The sequence below is a fragment of the Ovis aries genome, chromosome 11 (genome assembly GCF_016772045.2).
Source record: "Ovis aries strain OAR_USU_Benz2616 breed Rambouillet chromosome 11, ARS-UI_Ramb_v3.0, whole genome shotgun sequence".
In the NCBI taxonomy this organism is placed as follows: domain Eukaryota; kingdom Metazoa; phylum Chordata; class Mammalia; order Artiodactyla; family Bovidae; genus Ovis; species Ovis aries.
This window is the reverse complement of record NC_056064.1, coordinates 60,457,756-60,480,380: the sequence shown is the minus strand read 5'-3', so window position 1 is coordinate 60,480,380 and position 22,625 is coordinate 60,457,756. Positions and strand designations below refer to the sequence as shown.

At 46.4% G+C, this 22,625-nt stretch overlaps 1 protein-coding gene across 10 annotated transcripts in view; it reads right to left on the bottom strand.

The window, feature by feature from the left end:
- ABCA5 (ATP binding cassette subfamily A member 5) overlaps positions 1-13,812 on the bottom strand; it is a 65,904-nt gene extending 52,092 nt beyond the window's left edge. For 9 of the 10 annotated variants that reach the window (XM_042256471.1, XM_060395057.1, XM_042256470.1 and 6 more), the window contains exon 1: positions 13,768-13,812. The gene's annotated coding sequence lies outside the window, so the exon portion shown is untranslated. Of the gene's footprint in view, positions 1-13,162; positions 13,656-13,767 lie in introns of those variants that run through there. The other variant, XM_042256472.2, reaches the window with a different exon arrangement.
- Positions 13,813-22,625: the final 8,813 nt, after the last annotated feature.

Here is a 22,625-nt window from a genome sequence, read left to right as displayed (position 1 = left end):
AATTTCAGAACAGGAGAAAACAGTAACAAAGCAGATCCGCAGAATGGGCTCAGCAGCAGGATGCAGACAAGAGGAAACAGCCAGCAAACTGGGCACAACAGGAGGAGCTGGTCAGTCTCAGAGAAAGAGAGACCAAGTTGTGTGTGTGTTTTAACAATTAACTGATCATTGCTCAGAGAACTGAGAGAGTAAGAGTCTAACATTCAAATGGCCAGAGAGGCAGAAGTGTGTTACGCTGAACAAACACTTACAGAATTAATGGCTAAAAGCTTCCCCGATCTGGCCAGAGATGAAAAGCCTACGAGTTTCAAGAAGCCTGACGAAGCCCATACAGGATAAATCGAAGGAAATCCACACTGAGACACATCATAACCCAACTGCTAATAGTGAAAGACGGAGGAATCCTGAGAGCAGCCGGAGATTAACCAGGTGCTTTCCTGCAGGGCAGTAATGCTCCGAATGAGAGAAAATTTCTCGTAAGAAACTCCGGGGCTAACGGGGGGCAAGGGGTCCTCGTATAGAGCTGGCGGGGCTGCAGAGAGGTTCCGCTGCTGAGACAAACGCTGCAGCTGGTCCCCGAGGGGAAACCAGAATTCCTGTGTGACTCCACTCCTCCACTTGTAGGTATTCACCCAAAAGAACTGGAAACAGGGGCACAGATAAATGCGTGTGCACGCAGGGTCAGAACTGCCAAGACATGGAAACAGCCTGAATGTCTACCAACAGAGGGAGGGACAAGCGGAGGCGGTGGGCACACGGCTCACTGTTCAGCCACAAAGAGGAGAGAAGCAGGCACGCGTGCTGCGTGGGTGAGCCTCCAGAACGCTACAGTGAGCACTTAAGAAGCCAGACCTGAGAGGTCAAGCGTGAGCCCATCTCCATGACATTTCCAGAACACACGCTTCCATAGAGATGGAATGTGGATAGCTGGTTGCTGGAGCACAAGGGGAAAGTGTTTAATGAGTCAGGGGCTTTACTCTGGAGCGAAAGAAACAAACCTCACCTTTTTTTTTTTTTTTTTTTTTTTTTTTGAGCTGTATGACCTAAACCACCGCATCACAGGCCCAGTATCCCTCTCCCAGGGTAAGCTGACCCTCTGGGGGCCCTTCTGGCAGTGGACCTCTGTTGGAACTATCTCTGCTCTTCAAAGAGGCTATGTGAAAGCAGCAATCAGGGTGGCTGGGGCCCCACTGGCGCCCTCCGGGGGCCCTATCCCCATCTGCTTGCCCTTGTAACCCAGAATGTGTGCAAACCAAAAGGCACTGAGTGGGCAGCTCGGGGGAGACGCCGAGACAGTTCTGCTGGGCCTCCTTCCAGGGCAGAATTCACTGCCTTGTTTTATATAAACGCGTCTGATGGGAGCCACTGGGGTGACTCCCGTCCACAACAAGCACCATCTATTCCAGGCCGGCTGGCCATCTCCTCCTAGATGAAAAAGCAGGGGACTTTTTAGAGGCAGCTTGTCTCAACCCCCAAAAGTCAATATACACAACTAAAGTTGGGATCAAATAAACATCCTCCTTACAGGTACAGAAGACAGACAAAAGGGTTATTTTTTTAATTTAACGACTGGATTACAGACAACTTTTCCTTGTGTTTTTTTTCTATTTTCCCATCAATATGTGTTCTTTAGACAGTGGGGGAAAAAACAAATTACACAATTAGACATACTGTAAAAATACGAAATGAGTAAATTTAAAAGAGCAAAATTAAAACAGGAAAGGAAGATACACTAAAAGTAAATTCTTCTAACAGCCTCATGGATGTTCTATCAGATCCTGTAAAGAACTGGTAATCTCGAGGCTGATGAAAGGAAGGAGGGGACTGGGAGGGAGACAGCCAGACGGGTCATACTTGTTCAAGGATGGCTTCCCACAAAACACAGAAACCCTAACCAGTGGAGCGGCAAGAACAGCCTCAAGTCCTCCGCCAAGCACACTGACTTGGCGTAGTGGGCGCCACTGAATTATTCATTCGAATTGAACACTGCACGCTTAGTTCTTTGTTTTTAGAGAACAGGCCCTTCGTAAGGCAGCTGATGGACTCCCATTATTTTCCCTCCTTTGAGAAGTGCTCCCTGAACTCGATTAGAATTGATGGCCTTGCCTGAAGTCCAGGAACCTCTGCACCTGCCCACCGCAATCAGGGCTTCTTAAACCATCACCATCACCCCTACTGCCACTGAGCTGTGCCAATTAAATCTTCTGGCAGCATGGAAGTTCTACTTAAGAGAGCCGGGCTTGGGGACTGCAGAAACAGTCATAGAAACATCTAAGAGAGTTCATACGTTCTTGGTACTAAGTTTTCCCCTAAGGTTTGGTAACTACTGTGCCCAAAACTTGATTCTTCTTCCTTGGAGTATGTGAAATGCCCTGATACCCACCCAAAGTATTTCATTTTCCCTGAAGGCAGAGAGACCAGACAGTTCCTGTCTCTGCTATCCATGGACTCAACCAGCCTAACAGTATCATGTGCTCCTAACTCCATGGTTAGGACGCTCCCGAGGGTAACCGAGACTGTCCAAGTGAAGCACGGCAGTAACCCAGCGAGACGCTCCACACCTGCCCACCTCCCCGGCCACGAAGGGCAGGGTCCCACGGGTACTGACGGGCGTGAGAGCACAGGGCGGCAGAAAGCTGAGGACTGCTGTTGCAAAGGTTTTCAAGTGGCTTAAAAAGTAAGATTAACAGGGAGGCATCTCTGCAGAAGATGACACAGGACGACTAAGCAAAGAAGTCATGCTGGTATCTGTTCAGCCTATTTCCCCCTTTCTTCCAAAGCACAAAGTCCCAGGACTTTCCTGGTGGTCGGGTGGTTAAGACTGCGTGCTCCCAACGCAGGGGGCCCGGGTTTGCTCCCTAGTTGGGGAACAAGATCCTGCATGCCACAGCTAAGACCTGATGCAGCCACACACACACACACACACACACACACACGTGCACGCATACACACACACAGACGCGCGCACACACAGACACACACAGCCCTGCTGCACACACACACACACTGACACACACACAGATGCACATGCACACAGACACACACAGACACATACAGTCCTGCTGCACACACACTGACATACACACACAGACACACAGACACACACACAGAGACATACAGACGTGTACACACACACAGCCCTGCTGCACACGCGCACACACACACACAGATGTGCACACACATACTGACCCACACACAGACACACACAGTCCTGCTGCACACACTGACACACAGACACACACAGATGCATGCACACACTGACACGCAGATACACAGACACACACAGTCCTGCTGCACACACACTGACACACACACAGACACACACAGATGCACACAGACCCACACACAGACATACAGACGTGTACAAACACACATGCACACACACTGATGCGCACACACACTGACCCACACACAGACACACACAGTCCTGCTGCACACACTGACACACACATACACATACACACACAGATACATACACAGACACATATAGTCCTGCTGCACACACACAGACACACAGACGCGCGCACACACACATACACACAGCCCTGCTGCACATGCACACACACACTGACACACACACAGATGCAGACACACAGACACAGTCCTGCTGCACACACACACTGATGTGCACACACACGCATGTGCGCACATACAGATACGCACACACACACACAGTCCTGCTGCACACACTGACACACACAGACACATACATAGACACACACAGACACACACTGACACACGCACACAGACACATACAGCCCTGCTGCACACACACACACACAAACACACACAGATGCGCATGCACACACTGACACACACTGACACACACTCAGACACATACAGTCCTGCTGCACACACACACACGCATGTGCGCACATACACAGATGCGTGCAGAGACACACACAGTCCTGCTGCACACACAGACAGAGACACATACACACACAGTCCTGTTGCACAGACACACACACACACACACACACACATACATAGTCCTGCTGCACACACAGACACACAAACATACACACACACAGATGCACACAGACACATATACAGACATGTACAGACACACACACACACTGACACACAGATGCGCACGCACACACTGACACACACACAGACACACACAGTCCTGCTGCACACAAACTGACACACACACAGATGCACAGACACACAGATACACACACAGACACACACAGTCCTGCTGCACACACACTGACACACACACACACACAGATGCACGCACACACACAGACATACATAGTCCTGCTGCACACACTGACACACAGACACACATACATACACACACACACAGATGCACAGACACAGACATGTACAGACACGCACACACACACTGACACACAGATGCGCACGCACACACTGACACACAGACACACACAGTCCTGCTGCACACACTGACACACACACAGATGCACAAACACACAGATACACACACAGACACACACAGTCCTGCTGCACACACACTGACACACACACACAGATGCACGCACTGACACACAGATACATACACACACACACACACACAGTCCTGCTGCACACACACATACACAGTCCCTTCTTCAGGAGAAGGTGCTTTCACCCTGTCCTCCCACCCCGAGCTCCATCCCAGATGGACTTCCCCCCCGTTGCTCTTCCTCAGCTAGAGCGCCCTCCACCGCTTTGTGCTCGGGTCTCTCAGGGAGCAGGGATTCGGTAAAGCATCCGCCTGCAGTGCAGGAGCCCCGGGTTCGACCCCTGGGCCGGGAAGATCCCCTGGAGAAGGAAATAGCAACCCACTCCAGTACTCTGTCTGGGAAATCCCATGGACAGAGGAGCCTGGCGGGTTACAGTCTGCAGGGTCTCAGAGAGTCGGACACGACTTAGTGCCTAAACAACAAGAAGAAGTTGTTTGTGGTTCTCATATTCTAAAATTCTCATCAGGTGAAAAAATGTAAAATGTCAGTAACTTTGACCTATCTACTCAAGTTATTAAAGTGAAACATCCTTTTTTTTGGTTGTTTGTACAAACCAGCTGACATTACTTTCTTTGTAGCAGCCTGAAAAAAGACACACTACTCTGAGAATGAAAACATCTTTTTTTTCTATTTTTTAAAACATTTATTTATTTAACTTTACAATATGTATCGGTTTTGCTATACGTTGACTTGAATCTGCCATGGGTGTACACGTGCTCCCCATCCTGAACCCCCCTCCCACCTCCCTCCCCATTCCATCCCTCTGGGTCATCCCAGTGCACCAGCCCCAAGCACCCTGTACCATGCATCAAACTTGAACTGGCGATTCATTTCATATATGATATTTTACATGTTTCAATGCCATTCCCCCATATCATCCCGCCCTCACCCTCTCCCACAGAGTCCAAAAGACTGTTCTATACATCTGTGTCTCTTTTGCTGTCTCGCATACAGGGTTATCATTACCATCTTTCTAAATTCCATATATATGTGTTAGTATACTGCATTGGTGTTTTTCTTTCTGGCTTACATCACTCCGTATAATAGGCTCCAGTTTCATCCACCTCATTAGAACCGATTCAAATGAATTCTTTTTAACGGCTGAGTAATATTCCATTGTGTATGTGCACCACAGCTTTCTTATCCATTCATCTGCTGATGGACATCTAGGTTGCTTCCATGTCCTAGCTATTGTAAACAGTGCTGTGATGAACATTGGGATACATGTGTCTCTTTCAATTCTGGTTTCTTCAGTGTGTATGCCCAGCAGTGGGATTGCTGGGTCGTATGGCAGTTCTATTCCAGTTTTTTAAGGAATTTCCACGCTATTCTCCATAGTGGCTGTACTAGTTTGCATTCCCACCAACAGTGTAGGAGGGTTCCTTTTCTCCACACTCTCTCCAGCATTTATTGCTTGTAGAGTTTTGGATAGCAGCCATTCTGACTGGCGTAAAATGGTACTTCACTGTGGTTTTGATTTGCAATTCTGATAATGAGTGATGTTGAGCATCTTTTCATGTGTTTGTTAGCCATCTGTACGTCTTCTTTGGAGATATGTCTGTTTAGTTATCTGGCCCACTTTTTGACTGGGTCGTTTATTTTTCTGGAATTGAGTTGCAGGAGTTGCTTGTATATTTTTGAGATTAATTCATCTGTTGCTTCGTTTGCTATTATTTTCTCCCATTCTGAAGGCTGTCTTTTCACCTTGCTTATAGTTTCCTTTGTTGTGCAGAAGCTTCTAATTTTAATTAGGTCCCATTTGTTTACTTTTGCTTTTATTTCCAATATTCTGGGAGATGGGTCATAGAGGATCCTGCTGTGGTTTATGTTGGAGAGTGTTTTGCCTATGTTTTCCTCTAGGAGTTTTATAGTTTCTGGTCTTATGTTTAGATCTTTAATCCATTTTGAATTTATTTTTGTGTATAGTGTTAGAAAGTGTTCTAGTTTCATTCTTTTACAAGTGGTTGACCAGTTTTCCCAGCACCACTTGTCAGAGATTGTCTTTTCTCCATTGTATATTCTTGCCTCCTTTGTCAAAGATAAGGTGTCCACAGGTGCGTGGATTTATCTCCGGGCTTTCTATTTTGCTCCATTGATCTACATTTCTGTCTTTGTGCCAATACTGTCTTGATGACTGTGGCTTTGTAGTAGAGCCTGAAGTCAGACAGGTTGATTTCTCAAGATTGCTTCTTTCTCAAGATTGCTTTGGCTATTTGAGTTTTTTTTGTATTTCCATACAAACTGTGAAATTATTTGTTCTAGTTCTCTGAAAAATACCATTGGCAGCTTGATAGGGATTGCACTGAATCTATAGATTGCTTTGGGTAGTATACTCATTTTCACTATATTGATTCTTCCAATCCATGAACACTGTATATTTCTCCATCTATGTGTCCTCTTTGATTTCTTTCACCAGTGTTTTATAGTTTTCTATATACAGGCCTTTTGTTTCTTTAGGTAGATATATTCCTAAGTATTTTATTCTTAGTATTTTGTTGCAATGGTGAATGGAATTGTTTCGTTAATTTCTGTTTGTTAGTGTACAGGAATGCAAGCGATTTCTATGTGTTAATTTTATATCCTGCAACTTTACTATATTCATTGATTAGCTCTAGTAATTTTCTGGTGGAAAACAAAACATCTTAAAGAAGGAAAATCAACTGACTGCTTGTTTTCTTTGAGATATGAAATGCCTGGCTGGGCTGTTTGAAAACAAAGAAACATCCTTAATGTCGATTAACTTTTCATGCGCATCTAACTGGGAACTTAGAGTCGGGTTTTTGTGAGCTGACACACCTCTGATCTTACCTGCCCGCCCCTGTGCCCATGCACACAGCCACGCTGGTCTAACCAGGTGCACCATGAAAAGGGCTTGGTGGGGGGGGAGGTCAACCCGGGAGGGTGGCTCTGCATCAGGATGGGAAGCACCAAGGACCGTGAGAGCCGCCCGCACATCACAGGTGCGGGGAGACGCCGTGCAGTTTCTTCAAGTGTGAGGACCACGCCTTCTCTAGGGGTTCCATTCTGTCAAGAGGACAGAAGGAAAAACAACAGAAGAGAGGAGCCTACACCAGACTGGCGGGAGACAAGTCCCCAGGGCGCCCCTTGTCCCCAGTTTAGCAGGGCTGGGAGAGAGGGCTTGGGGTGCGGGTGGGGTGTGGGAAGGCAGTGCTGTCTGCACTGAAGATCTGGGCCAAAGATAGAGACCTGTCTGAGCTGAAACCAAACCCTGCAGGTGGGCGGGCAGGGCAGGGAAGGGAGGTTTCCTGAAAGCTGGGGATCTTCCCCGCAGAGAGGACATGAAAATGGTTCTTCTGACAGGAGGGCACAGCTGGAAAGGGGGCTGGAAAGCTAGAGACGAGGCGTGGCCAGCGAGGAGATGTCTGTAAAAGCTTTAAAACTTGTGCGGCGCCTGATCTTGGTCCCAAAGGAAACCTGTGTTTAGCATCAGGTTGTAAGTTCCTCCTCTTTCTCCACTATGATGCATCTTAATTATTCAAAACATTATAGCCTACGTGTGTGTGCTCAGCCGTGTCTGACTCATTTGCAACCCCATGGACTGCAGCTGCCAGGCTCCTCTGTCCATGGGATTCTCCAGGCAAGAATACTGGAGTGGCTTGCCATGCTCTTCTCCAGGAACCTGAGTCTCCTGCATTGACAGGTGGATTCTTTACCACTGAGCCACCTTGGAAGCCCACAGTCTATGTGGTGGCCTTCAAAAGGACAAAAGAGAAAGGGAGTTATGGATGCCTGGCCTGCCCCCCATTTATCACTGGCTGCAAGTGGAAAAGAATCAGACAGCCAACATCAAGAAGCTCCCCCACTAGGAACATAGTTAACACAAGCCCTGGGCATCCTAAAGAGAGGACCAGACAACCACAGAAAGCGGCTTTTTGAGTAGACAACACACCTAAGACCTTCTCTTTTGCAACATATATTAGAAGATGATCTTTAGAAGCTCAAGTTCACAATTAAAAGACAATAAGTCTTCTCGTGGCATGTTTTTAACAAATCGTACTTTTTTGGAAAACTCCTAATACTTGATCCAGTTCCCAAGTCTTTCCACTACAGTACCTTGAACTCTTCAACAAAGGCAAATTCTCAATTAAAAAAGAACTGGCTAAAGAACTATGACAAAGACAAGGAAATAAGAGCACAAAATTATTTTTATAAACCTCTGAAATTACTTTCCATTGCTCCACAGTATGTCTAGGGAATGTACTGATTTGTTTATCATGAAATGATAACTAGATAAGTTTTAAACACCTAGTATCCCTGAAGGTGTAATCAAACATTCAACTTCCTGCTGAAGGATGGAGGGAGGAAAACTGCTCACGGAACTGAGAAAGCTACCTTGAGACCAAGAAAGGGAGGCAGGAAGCTCTGTGAGATCAGTGGATCAGTTTGTTATAGGGTAACTTCCTCACAGGGTGGGCCTGGGGTCAGGAGAGGGGGTGGCAACCTGGGGGCATTTGCAATCTGCACTCCTGGGGCGACAGGGACAACTTCACAGTTACCCTAGAGCATGGTGGTAGGTGGGGCTTCCTTGGTGGCCCAGACAGTAAAGAATCTACCTGAGATGCAGGAGACTCAGGTTTGGTCCCTGGGTGGGGAAGATCTCCTGGCGAAGGGAATGGAGGTAGGTGCCTGGATAATGGAACATGCATTTATAAGTCAAGATTCACGAATGAGTAAGGAGGCTCATGGACTAACGGAGCACACAGGGCACCTGATCCTCATGATTTTATTAAACAGTTTCTAGTAACTGCAAAGCCCTTAACACCAGAGAAGTGACCCCCTGCACAGGTCAGTCCTGGACCCACTGTAATGGAACAAGATGGCATCACTGACGCTAACAGCCATGTATTTTCCCAGAGTGAAATGACTCAGAGTAAATCTAATAAGCAGCAAGGAAACTGAAAGTCCACTAAAGCCATTTTCCTTTTCTAATGCATTAATAATTGACTTAAGGACTAAATGCTACAAGGCCCAAAATTCAATATCAGAAATTCATTAATGTATTAAACAAACATTGATTACTACATTAGATGCACTATGAAATATATTTCACCTTTTTCAAAGCAATAAAAAATATGTGCATGACCTTTGGAAATAACTGTTAGGAAAAAAATCATTTGGAATGTATTAATTTTATTTCTGAGAAGAACAGATGAAGATTACATCCTACAAAACAGAGGAATTGAGTCATCTTGAAGTTCATAGCCATCCTGGCAAAAGATGTGGTCAGTCAAGGTGATCAGATGTGGTCAGTAAGGGGCAATCACGTGGGCCCCCTGGGGCAAGTTTGCAAAGAGTCTTGGAAAGGATCTTAGCTGAAAATGTTCCCAAGTCCCCACCAGAGGACCATTAGATGTGACTTCTGATCCAACCAAGCAGAACTAGTTATGACTCCTTCGTTCCAATCAATAAACTGTAATTGCAGTTACCATACTGTGTCATCGTTATCTGTCTACATCTTAATTTTGAGCTTGACCATGAAATCCTTGACAAAGAAGACTGCCTTCTTTGCTTCTCTACCACCAACAATAATACTAAAACCAGTATCATCTCACTGCAAATCCCTCTATCAAGATTCGCTGTCTTTACAGATCAAAGGTCTGCAAAGCACAGTGGAGGATGCGGGGGTGAAATGCAGCCCAAAGCCTGCGTGTGTACAGCCCGGGAGCTAAGCCTGTTTTTCACTTGTTTAAATGTATGGGGTTGGGGTGGGAGGGAATCAAAGAACAGTAATATTTTGTGATATGTTAAAATTATATGAAATTCAAATCTCGAGTCTATAAATAAAGGGTTCTTGGAATGGAGCCACGCTCACTTGTTTCTACGCTGCCTACCCCTGCTTTTGTGTGACAATGGCAAAGTCAGGTAGCGAAGAGAGAGACGGTAAGCCCACAAGATCTACAGTATTTATTAGCTGCCTCTTCACAGGAAAAGTCTGCTGACCACCGTTTACAGATTAAAGGAGGAAGAAAAGTGGTTTACTCAGCAAACATTTTTTAAAAAAAAAGGAAGTATTAGACACTGTTACTGACTTTGCAGACAAGATTTAATATAATGTGTTAAGTGCAACTGGGAAAAGAGCTTGGGGAAGAGAGGAACGCAAACTCCAGGCAGAGAAAAAGGATGGAAAAACTAGACTCTGCACAGTGGCCTGACCTGTGTGAGAGCAGCGGAAGTGCTCGTCACTCAGCCCACCAGGATCTAGTGTGCACGGAATTCTCCAGGCGAGAATCCTGGAGCGGGTAGCCACTCACTTCTCCAGGGGCTATTCCCCACCCAGAGACCAAACCCGGGTCCCCTGCATTGCAGGTGGATTCTTCACCATCTGAGCCACCTGGGAAGCCCAAGAATCCTGGAGTGGGTAGCCACTCCCTTCCCCTGGGGATCTTCCCCAGCCAGGGATCAAACCCAGGTCTCCTGCATTGCAGGCGGATTCCTTACTGTCTGAGCCACCTGGGAAGCCCCGTGTAAAGAACAGGGGACCTGCCACGCAGGCAGAAGCCAGGCAAAGTGAACCCAGGACACGGATGGTCAAGTACCTTGTGTGCCAAGTTAGATTAAACACTTATTTTGCTCATTGCTACCTCCTTGCCTTCACTTGTCATATCTGAGAACAACTGTTTAATTACTGGAATATCACACATTTCACTAGCCCTCTCACTCTAATCTCCAAACCTCAAACTCCCACCCACTGCACCACCCTCAGACTATGACCTTGATTGCTACTTTCTTGAGCAACTGAAGCCATTGGGGGAAATTTCCTAAATGCCCCAGGACTCCTCCTATCCACCCACCTACAGCCATGCCAGAGGCAATGTAACCCATTTCAGCAAGTTACCATTTCTGCCTATAGTAGAGACTCTGTTTCCACTAGGTCTCTGAGCAATAAAGGCTAAACAGAATCTGCTATTAATGGTACCTTTAAGATTTAAATTTTGGAAGAAGAGGTTAAGAACATCTTTGGCAGATGACTTAAAAGAAATTCCTGCCCTGCTACACATACCACTGGCTTCTCAGTTAATAAAATAAAAGCACTACTGAAATCAAGCCCCTTAACAGGGGATAAATTATAAATGTTCTCTTCTTCTCTAACATTTTAAAATTTGCTGAAGGTAGTGTAATGATAAAAGAAAATAATAACCATCAATATGATTTAACCTAAATTTTTTGATAGTATTTCTCACTGAACGGGAAAATAATGCCAAGGTACGCACATGATAAGTCACACAGTACCTTTTCTTATACACAGTATTAGCTGCTCAGTTATGTCTGACTCTGCAACCCCATGGACTGTCCATGGAATTCTCCAGGCAAGCATACTGGAGTCGGTTGCCATTTCCTTCTCCAGGGGATCTTCCTGACTCAGGGATTGAACCTGGGTCTCCCACACTGCAGGCAGATTCTTTACCATCTGAGCCACCAGGGAAGCCCTTTCTTATACATAACAGGTTCCTAAAAACTCGTGCTTAAAACTACTCTAATCTGGTTAATTCACACACTAGCAAAGATTCCAACTTATTAGAATACTATGAAATTCTTTTATACAATCATCCTCTCAAACTCAAGGGCAGAGGTTACAAATTGTATTCATCTTGGTATTTCTGGCACACAGTTTAGTATCTGGAATATAAAAGACACTCAACTAAATCTGTATTAATAAATTTGTTCTTGCCCTGAATGTGAGATTTCCCTATACTAAGCCCTGTCTGAAGGAAAATACACTTAAACCGTACATATTCAAGGATTAATTGATTTCCTAGAGGAAGTGAACCTTAAATATCCATTGGAAGGACTGATGCTGAAGTTGAAGTTCAATACTCTGGCCACCTGATGCAAAGAGTAGACTCACTGGAAAAGATCCTGATGCTGGGAAAGTTTGAGGGCAGGAGGAGAAGGGGTCGACAGAGAACAAGATGGTTGGACAGCATCACTGACTCAATGGAAAAAAGTTTCAGCAAATCTGGGAGATGGTGAAGGACAAGGAAGCCTGACTTGCTGCAGTCCATGGGGTTGCCAAGAGTCGGGACACGACTTAGTGACTGAGCAACAACAATAATGCGTTACAAGTTAGCGTTTAGCCCAAATACCCCAAAAGCCCTAACTGCCTTAATGATGTCCTTTTGTATGGAGTCTCCCCTAAAAAATATGTGATATTGCTCTCTGGTTGGAAGCAAAGAGACTTTAGAGTCTGGCATCCCTGGGTTGCAATCTCAGCTATTCTTGCTAGTTGGGACCTAAATAAGGGACTTAATCTTGTGCGTGGACCGTTTTCCACATCTGCCCCGTGGAATAAAACCCCTCCGGACCTCAGAAGGATGCAGGAGAGACTGAGTAAGATAATACTGAACCTCGCCTACGGCCGGGAGTCCAACATACACTCACTCTCTGACTCCCCTTCTGCTCCTGCAGAACCAGGACGTCCTCCCTGAAAGTAGATTCTTCCAGACTTATTGATTTAGAAACGCCTTATGAATACATTATGACACATTCATGCAACAGAATACGAGGTAACTGTTAAAAAGTTACATATGTACATATGAAACTCTTTGGCCAAGATATCAGAAGAGCCAGAGGTTAAAGCGTCTGCCTGCAATGCGGGAGACCTGGGTTTGATCCCTGGGTCGGGAAGATCCCCTGGAGAAGGAAATGGCAACCCACTCCAGTATTCCTACCTGGAGAATCCCATGGACGGAGGAGCCTGGTGGGCTACAGTCCACGGGGTCGCAGAGTCGGAGACGACTGAGCGACTTCACTCATCCACGCCTTGGGAGCCAGGAGCAACCTTGCTGCAGCTCCGAGCGCCTCCAGCCTCCGGGGCATTCGCATTTTAAGTACTTTCACGCCTGGAGCCCGTCCTGGCGTTTTCGGAATGAGAATCGGGTGTTTCTCCCCTGACTGCGCGCGGGCTCTGCGCATCTCTCCGCAGTCCTCCTGAGGCGCGGGGTCGGGGACAGCCAAGCCCCCAGGGGACCCCGTTCGGTGCTGGGTCAGATCCACACGTCCCCTCCTAACGACGCCGGAGGATGGAGACCGTCCGGCCAAGCCCGGGGGCCGTCCCGCGGCCGGACGCCCCGAGCCCTGGAGGGAGCGGGCAGCACCCCCACAGGACGCACCCTCGAGCCTCGGGGCCCATCCTGCCCCCCAGCGCCCGCTCGGCCGCCCCGCGCCCCGGACGCCCGGCTCGCCCGCCGCCCCTCCTCGAGCCCTCACGCCTCCCCGAGGGGCGACAGCTCCAGGGCGGGGCCTCCCACGCCGCAGCCCCCGGCGCCCGCCTCACCTCACGGACAGGCCGCGGGCTCCGCGAGCACCTCAGCTCCCAACTGGATCCGAGAGCGCGGCCGCGCGCGCGCCCCCGACGCCGCAGGCCCGCGAGAGGCGGGGCGGGGCGGGGCGGGGCGGGGCGGGGCGGGCGCGGCGCCGGAAGTCGCGCTCCGCCCCGCGCCGGACGCGCCTGGGGGCGGGGCTGCCCGAGGACGCAGCCCGCGGACGCGCGCGCTCCCGCCTCTCGGCCCTGAGCAGCGTGTGGGCGGGGCTATGAGGAGGCGGGGTTACGGGGGGAGGCCATGAGGAGGCGGGGTTACGGGGGGAGGCCATGAGGAGGCGGGGTTACGGGGCGGGGCGAGTGGGCCCGCCGGGCCGCGCGTGGCCGAAGGCTCATGCCCGTGGGATGTGCCTCCTCCGCGGAGACCTCGCCTCGCTCACCCTGGAGGCTCAGGCAGAAGCCACGGGCTTGAGGTCAGGGCCTCCAGTTTGAGCCCAAACCCTGCAGCCTCCTGGCGGGTGACTTTGGTCCACCCTGCCCTCTTACCTGCCTCCCGAGTCACAGCTACTTCAAGACTCCTTTATTTTCTGCTCCCGGCTTTTGAACGGTTCTCTCCCAGGTTTTCCCAGGAAGCTCAGTGGTAAAAAATCCACCTGTAAATGCAGGAGACGCTGGTTGGAAGAGGTCCCCTGGAGGAGGAAATGGCAATCACTCCAGTCTTCTCACCTGGAGGATCCCATAGACAAAGGAGCCTGGCGGGCTCCAGTCCACGGGGTCACAAAGAGTCGGACACGACTGACTGAGAACTCACCCATGCTCCCAGATCTGCGTCCAGCAGCCCCTTTCTCCCTCCCGTCGCCCGCGTGGAGTGCAGCGTGCCCGTGTCCCCACCAGACCCAGACCTAGGGCATCTGGACGCCAGGGATGCGTCCTCCTGAGAATCTGGCAAGTGGCAGATCCTGACTCTTCCAAATGGCCTGAGACATATGGCATCCGTGGGAGGTTCTACACTGCAGTTATTTTTGCTAAAAGTGTAAACTGGTGTTCTGAGTCTTATTGCCCAAAGTGACCTAAATGCTTTTCAAAATTATTGCAAAGGAAAGAAACGCTCACAACAGACTGTCCCCCCAGATTTCTGTAGGGCCACATTTCTTGGCACAGTTTCTCACTTTTGGGGAACTTAAGTTCTAAAAAAATTCCCTTGATCCTGTATACATCAAGTAATTAAAAAAAATCTTATCTTAGTTTTTCTGCTTCTTGAATTTAAACCAAATCTCCACCCCAGCTACTCTACTAAGTTCTACCCAAAAAATACATAAATATATATGTGTGTGTGTATATGTATATATATTTCAAGAAAACAAATGTTATTTCTCCTATTTAATATGGATTAAATAGGAAATTCAAAGAGCTACAGTGAAATCCATGCTGATTACAAACCGGGCAGCGAGAGAGGGGAGAAGGGAGATAGAATGTCCTAGGAACTAGGACATCGGAGAACTGAAGAGGACAAGTAGTGAAAACTATACATGATACTTTTTTTTTCTTGAAATATCTAAGACATTCTAGTTACAAATTCAGAAGAGTACATTCCTAATACCCTAGGATTTGTGGGCAAGTAAGTAAATGGAGGTCAAAAATAAATCTATTAAATAAACAAACCTACTTGTGAAAATGTGTTACTAAAAATATACATTCACACCAATTCTCCAATTGTACTTCTCACTAGCAGCTTCAACCAGCTTTAGCGTCAGAAGTCTCGGCATTGTCTCTACTGCTATTCTAGACATTTGTTTCCTAGTTTCTTATCCTTGCAATGTTCTCTATCGTTCAGGCTGCTCTTAGTTCTACTCTTGCTTCAAGATAACGTGACGAAAACCCTAAAAAGCTCATCACCGTAGACAAAACGATCTCACTTTCCTCTACTAGACACAGGCTACCCTCTTGTTCAGGTGGTTTTACTTATGTACTGTCCCTTCAATTGTACCGATTCAGTCTGAGATTAACAACTTTTTTCCCCCACTTTCTTTTTCTTGATTTACTTTCAACTGAAGGATGATTACAACATTGTGTTGGCTTCTGCCGTGCCTCAACATGGATCAGCCACGGGTTTACATGTGACAGCTGTTTCTTGTGCCAACTCAAATCCTCAGGTCTATGTGCAGGGTAACAGTGGGCAGTAAATGTTGTGGCTAACCCTGCTGATGAGAAAACTCGTCCAACGGTATGCAAACATTGTCATCAGTATTTCCACAAAAGGTCACACCATGCACTGCACAAAATCTACCTCATAAAAGCAAGACATTAAACTCCTCTCAGGGATGGATGAAAAGTTATGATGGTAAAACGGTTTCTCTCCTGTAACAGAGAGAACACTGAACAAGGCCTTTTTAATAAACAGACGACTGCAGAGTAGTGCACCGGTCGTAACACGGTCCACCGTCTTTCTGAGCCAGCTGCTTGTCAGCCTGCGCGTACCTTGTAAACAACTTACTCACATCATCTCGATCCACGTTGCCATGGCTACCAGGTCCCAGGACTCAATAAGTAACTGCAGGGATGATGTTCCTTTCTGAGACTCTGTCTCTAGGAAACAGCAAACAAGCTATACGGCCTGGTTGTCATGGTGGCAACCCAAACGCCCATATCTCATTAACAGATTTCTAGACAAACAAGTCACATGGGAACACACAGAGCGTAGAAGTCGTAGACTGAGATGTAACAGGTTGCTGGTTAAACAAAATAAATGAGGACACACAAAATTTTCATGCATTTAATGTAGAGAAAAAGAGTTTGTTTTGCTTGCTGAACCCCAGACCTGCTGCTGATGAACAGAGGAGCCTATTTGTGTTGCTTTTTCACTTGCTAGAGTCTCATGGCTTCTTCATGCTATTTTACTCAAATTTAAGAACAAAACTGCTAAGCTGTTAGGGCATTTTTTTTTTCTGACATCAAATCAGTACATTATTTTGCATGATATCAGTACACTGAAAATTACCCCATCCATTATTTAAATCTATTACTATGAAACAATTTATTATTATTATTTGTTTTTAAGCACTTACCATTTCTACAAGCTAAGAAGAGTGCCAAGAGAGTGATGCGGTTTCTAAACTTAGGGTTTAAATTAGGTGCAACTTTGAAGAATCTCAAATTGGTAGTTTTTTCTAGAGTACAGTAAGACAAATGAAGAAACACAGCTTTGACCAACAAACTTGAAAGAGAGTCTCTTTAATAATAGATTTAACGATAGTCTTGAATGATAGATTTCCAAACTACCATCTTTACTGAATTTGTACGATACGGTTTGTTTTCTGTTTTGGTGATTTTTTGACCATGATGCGTGTGGGATCTTAGCTCCCAGACCAGGGACTGAACCCACACCCCCTGCATTGGGAGGCAAAGCCCTAACCACTGGCCCGCTAGGGAAGTGCCCACACTGCCGTCCTAAATGGGGCTGAGATTGTTAATAAATGGCTTGGGGACGTGACTAATGGTTGGTGGAAGGTCAGACAAGGGAATGACTTCCAAAGGTAGTTTTAGTTCATTTGGCTTTTACTACTTGCTATTATTACTAATTACCATCATTGTTTTCATTACCTCGAGGAGGATTTCAAGTATTATATTCTTTCTTTGTGTTTCTCCAAATGGAAAAATTACTCAAGAAGATAAATATTTGAAGACCTAGCCAAATTTGATACGTAAAACCTCAGGCAACCAACAGTAAACTCTAGAGGGGCTCATTGTCTTGCTTAGCAAGAACCCCAACTTTGCAGGGGAACAAAAATGTCAACAAATCAACAATTAATTCTAAGACCAAATAATAATAATAATAATGTAAAGAGGAACCCCTGCCCCATTGTTAAACCATATGGTGCAAATGATAAAAGTACCATAGGAAAAAATCACTGAGAGCCAGAGTTACTGGGTGCCTCCAGAGGGGAGATGGGCAGATACATTTAACCAGAGTGGAGAATGTATCAAAGGGCACAGAGAAATAAGCCTGCATAGGTTTTTAAAAGCTCCGAATTATCAACTTACCTAAAGAATACTAAATGTGATAAAGAAGAGATGGCTTAATCTGTGTGTCCTCTCCCTCCACAGTAAGGAAAATGGACTTTAGTGGTGAAGGCAAACCAGCAGAGGAAGAGAGCTGAGACTCCAGTCGGCTGAGGAGACAGCAAGCGAGCATCTATCTATTTCAAATAAGCTCATGTTTCTGGGCACAAATTACATCCCACAGCTGCTTATGGGCAACCTGAGACCTACTGCATTGCTGATAAGCTCAGTGAAACTGTAAAAAATGAAAAAATAATAGATCATCAGCTTTCTAAAAAAAAATGGTTAAAAGACAGTGAAAACTTGAAAACAGAAAAGTAAAACTGCAGAGTCTTTCATTAAATATATTTTATGAAAGTTTAGAAGAGAGTGGTCACTAAGAACCAGAATAAATAAATTAAAGCTAAGTCATGCTATTCTTTTTTGATCCTCACGTTAAAAATGGGAATTATATAGTCATGACGGAAGTTAATTTCAAAGCATTTAATCTGATCCTTCATGCTATTTGTGGATGAGGCTCTAAAATAAGGTTGTTGTTGTTGAATTTGCTAAGTCCTGCCTGACTCTTTTGCAACCCAATGGACTATAGCCCGCCAGGCTCCTCTGTCCGTGGAATTATCCAGGCAAGAACTGGAGTGGGTTGCCATTTCCTTCTCCTGGATCTTCTGCCTAGGGATCGAACCTTCGTCTTCTGCATTGACAGGTGGACTCTTTACCCCCGAGCCATCTGAGCTAAAATAAGGACTCAACATATTATAAACAGGTACACTCAAAGTCTGTTGGATAAATGTAGCCAATTTTTGTTGATAATTTTTGATAACTTACATAGGTTAGGATATAGAAAATCATTTTCTAGTCAAATCACAGCATGAAACAAAACCTATATAGCATAAAAAACAGGACTGAAGGCAGTACTAGGGAACAAAATTATTCTAACAATTTTAACACTGAGCCAAAACCTAAAATATAACACTTACAGAAATATAGAAGACTCTTGAGAGTCCCTTGGACTGCAAGGAGATCAAACCAGTCAATCCGAAGGAAATCGACCCTGAATACCCACTGGAAGGACAGATGCTGAAGCTGAAGCTCTAATACTTTGGTCACCTGATGCGAAGAACTGACTCATTGGAAAAGACCCTGATGTTGGGAAAGATAGAAGGCGGAAGGAGAAGGGGACGACAGAGGATGAGATGGCTGGATGGCATCACGGACTCAGTGGACATAGGTTTGAGCAAACTCTGGGAGTTGGTGATGGAGAGGGAGGCCTGGTGGGCTGCAGACTGGAACACGGCTAAATGACTGAGCAACAGCAAGGAACAGCGACTTTAAAGGACACGAGTGTGTTAGCTTACAGTCCTGCAGGTTAGAAGTCCACCACGCAGTCCGTCTGGGCTAACACTGAGAAGCTGGCCCGGCTGCACGCCCTCCTCGAGGCTCTGAGGCAGAGTCTGTGTCCGATCTCTTCCGTCCCTCCCTGCATCCTCACGCCCAGCAGTGGGGGTCAGGTCCTCAGCGCACAGCCTGCTGGCAGCGCAACGTCTTCCTCTTCTACTTTTAAGGATCCTTGAGATTACACTGGGCCCACCCAGATGATCCAGGATAATCCCCCTATTTTAAGGCAGGCTGGTTAGCAAATGTAATCCTCTTTTTCCATGTGAAGTAATGTATTCACGGGTTCCGGGGGGGGGGGCGGATGTCAGGATGTGTATGTCTTTGGAGGGATGGGGGCATTATTCTGCCTATTCCAGAAGCAACTGAATTCGAAGGGGGAGCTTGGCAAAGGGATCCTCAGGTGAAGCAAGCGAAGTGTTAAGAGATGTGATGATCAGCTCGCCGGGTGGACCAGTAAGCGCCCACTGGGCAGATACTAACTCCTCTGGGTGGTGGTGACGTGGCTCCACCAGCATCTCACCGATTTTGTGTTTCTGCAGCTTTTTTTTTTTTTTAAACTGGAACAAATGTTGTTCTTTAGTCGCTAAGTCATGTCCAACTCTCTGTGACCTCGTGGACTGCAGCACAGCAGGCTCCTCTGTCCTTCACCATCTCCCAGAGCTTGCTCAAACTCATGTCCTTTAAGTCAGTGATGCCATCCAACCATCTCATCCTCTGTCGTCCCCTTCTCTTCCTGCCCCTAATCCCTCCCAGCATCAGGGTCTTTTCCAGTGATTTGGCTCTTCCCATCAAGTGGCCAAAGTATTGGAATTTCAGCTTCAGCATCAGTCCTTCTAATGAACATTCAGGACTGATTTCCTTTAGGATGGACTGGTTGGATCTCCTTGCAGTCCAAGGGACTCTCAAGAGTCTTCTCCAACACCACAGTTCAAAAGCATCAATTCTTCTGCGCTCAGCTTTCTTTATAGTCCAACTCTCACATCCATACATGACCACTGGAAAAACCATAGCCTTGAAGGACCTTTGTTGGCAAAGTAATGTCTCTGCTTTATGCTGTCTAGGTTGGTTATAACTTTCCTTCCAAGGAGTAAGCATCTTTTAATTTCATGGCTGCAATCACCATCTGCAGTGATTTTGGAGCCCCCAAAAATAAAGTCAGCCACTGTTTCCACTGTTAAGGACTTGAAAATGCTAACGCACAAGAGATGACAAGTAAATGGGCGTCATGGGTGGAGTCAGCATACAATGGAGAAATGCGTTTGAAGCAAGGGGACTCCCTGGTGGTCCACCGCTTAGGACTCTGCCCTTCCACTGCAAGGAACAGGATGTGCTCCCTGGTCGGGGGATTGGACCTCACAGCCCCCCATCCCAAAAAAGCTTTTTTTCTACTAGTACTGTTTTTTTTTAAGATTTTTTTTATGTAGACCATTTTTAAAAGTCTTTATTGAATTTGATGCAATATTGTTTCTGTTTTTTGTTTGCTGTTTTTAGCGGAGAGGCATGTGAGCTCTGAGGGATGGAACGCGAACCCCCCGGCAGTGGAAGTCAAAGTCCCAACCAGCAGACCACCGGGGAAGTCCCTCTGCTCATAATTTCCCTGAAAATATTCTTTTTTCATTTAAGCTTTACTGATACTAATTTTCAATATTTGCTCCTTGAACATCTCCACCACGTTCTTCTCTTCATGAACCCGTCCCTTCATTTTGTCAATAATACACGAGTGGTGCCTATTATATAGCACGTAGGTATTATATATCCCTAAGCGTTAGGGATAGCAAAGTAAACACCAATAGCATGGACCAGCTGTTCAGGAGTTTAAATTGTGTTGAGGTCTATCGACAAAAACGGGGAGTGGCAGGGCGGTGTGGTCAGAGCATCGAGGAGAGGGCAGCAGTAAGAGGACCTTAAGGGATTCATCTAGTACAGACCCGAGCAGTCAGGGACCTTGATCCAGGAGAAGTCACTGTACATTATTAATAAGATCTGAAGGCAAAGATGGAATCAGGCTCAGGGAAAGAGAGACTGTCCTAGAACACCGTTACCTTCCGTCTTTCAGCCTCTTCCTTCTTTACATTTTCCCTTCCCTTGACTCTCTACAAGCTCAACTAGATCCTGCTTTAAAGTTCCTTCCAAAAGACAATTTGATGTCAACTCCCTCATGTGACATTTTCAAAGGTTTCCTATTTGAGAAGCCCTTTGTCTATCATCCATGTTTATCCAACCCCGTATTCTCTTAAATCAATGATCAAAGTTATTTCAGAATACTTGATTTCTCTATCCAGTTAGGCACTTTTATTAGCTAATCATGATAACAATTTAAAAGTGAAAACCACGTTTTCTGTTTTGGAGCTTCATTCCGGTGCTTCTCTTCATTAGCCACTAGATGGCGCCTGCACGCCTGAGAGACAAGAATGCTGATTCCGTTTGCCTTGGAAACAAGTGAAACTGCGCAATCAGGACCCCGAGGAGAGCAAACAGCCCAAACTAACTTGTAGGTGTTCCTGGCTCTTAAATGTATTCTTAGAAAGTAAAGCTGGACACCCCCCAATCAGTCCAGTGGTTAATGCTCCACACTTTCAATGCAGAGGGCACAGGTTCCTCCCCTGGTGCGGAAGCTAAGATCTCACATGCCTTGCCCTTTGGCCGAAAAACTAAACTAAAAAAAAAGTAAAACAAGCATATTCCTTTCTTTCAGGAAAGTAAGGACAGTGAGAAATTTTAAATTACAATCCATGCCCGTCTTGGATCACCTCATCCTGATCCAAGCTTTATTTTCATTTCTTTTATTTTGACATTCTAGTAATATGCTGTCTTGTAACATCCCAACCTGGCAAATGGGCTTCCCTCATAGCTTAGCTGGTAAAGAATCCTCCTGCAAGGCAGGAGACTTGGGTTTGATCCCTGGGCTGGGGAGATCCCCTGGAGGAGGGCGTGGTAACCCACTCTAGTATTCTTGCCTGGAGAATCCCAGGGACAGAGGAGCCTGGTGGGCTACAGTCCGTGGGGTCGCAAAGAGTCAGACCCGACTGAGCGACCTGGCAAATGGCACTACTTGCCGTTCTCTGTTTGTGCACCCCCCTCTCTCCCATCTTCTTGTCTAAACGGAGGCTTTTCTCTCCATCTGGGAGCCCCACTCCCTCCCTCCTAATCCCCCACTTCCATTATACTTTTAGAAACCCCACTCGTTCTTCCAGACACACTTCAAGTGGCCCCTCCTCCAGGACGCCACTACTGCAAGCAGAAGCTTTCTTTGGATTCCATTTCCCCTGTTAGCAAGCTTACTGTTTTGTTTAATAATAAATGTAGCAGCATCACCACACCATGACATGCACTTCTCCAGCACGTAAAGATGTTCTGCCTTACGGTGATTTATGAACAGTCTTCATCCCTGGGCTATAAAACGTTTGCCTCTTGCGTGT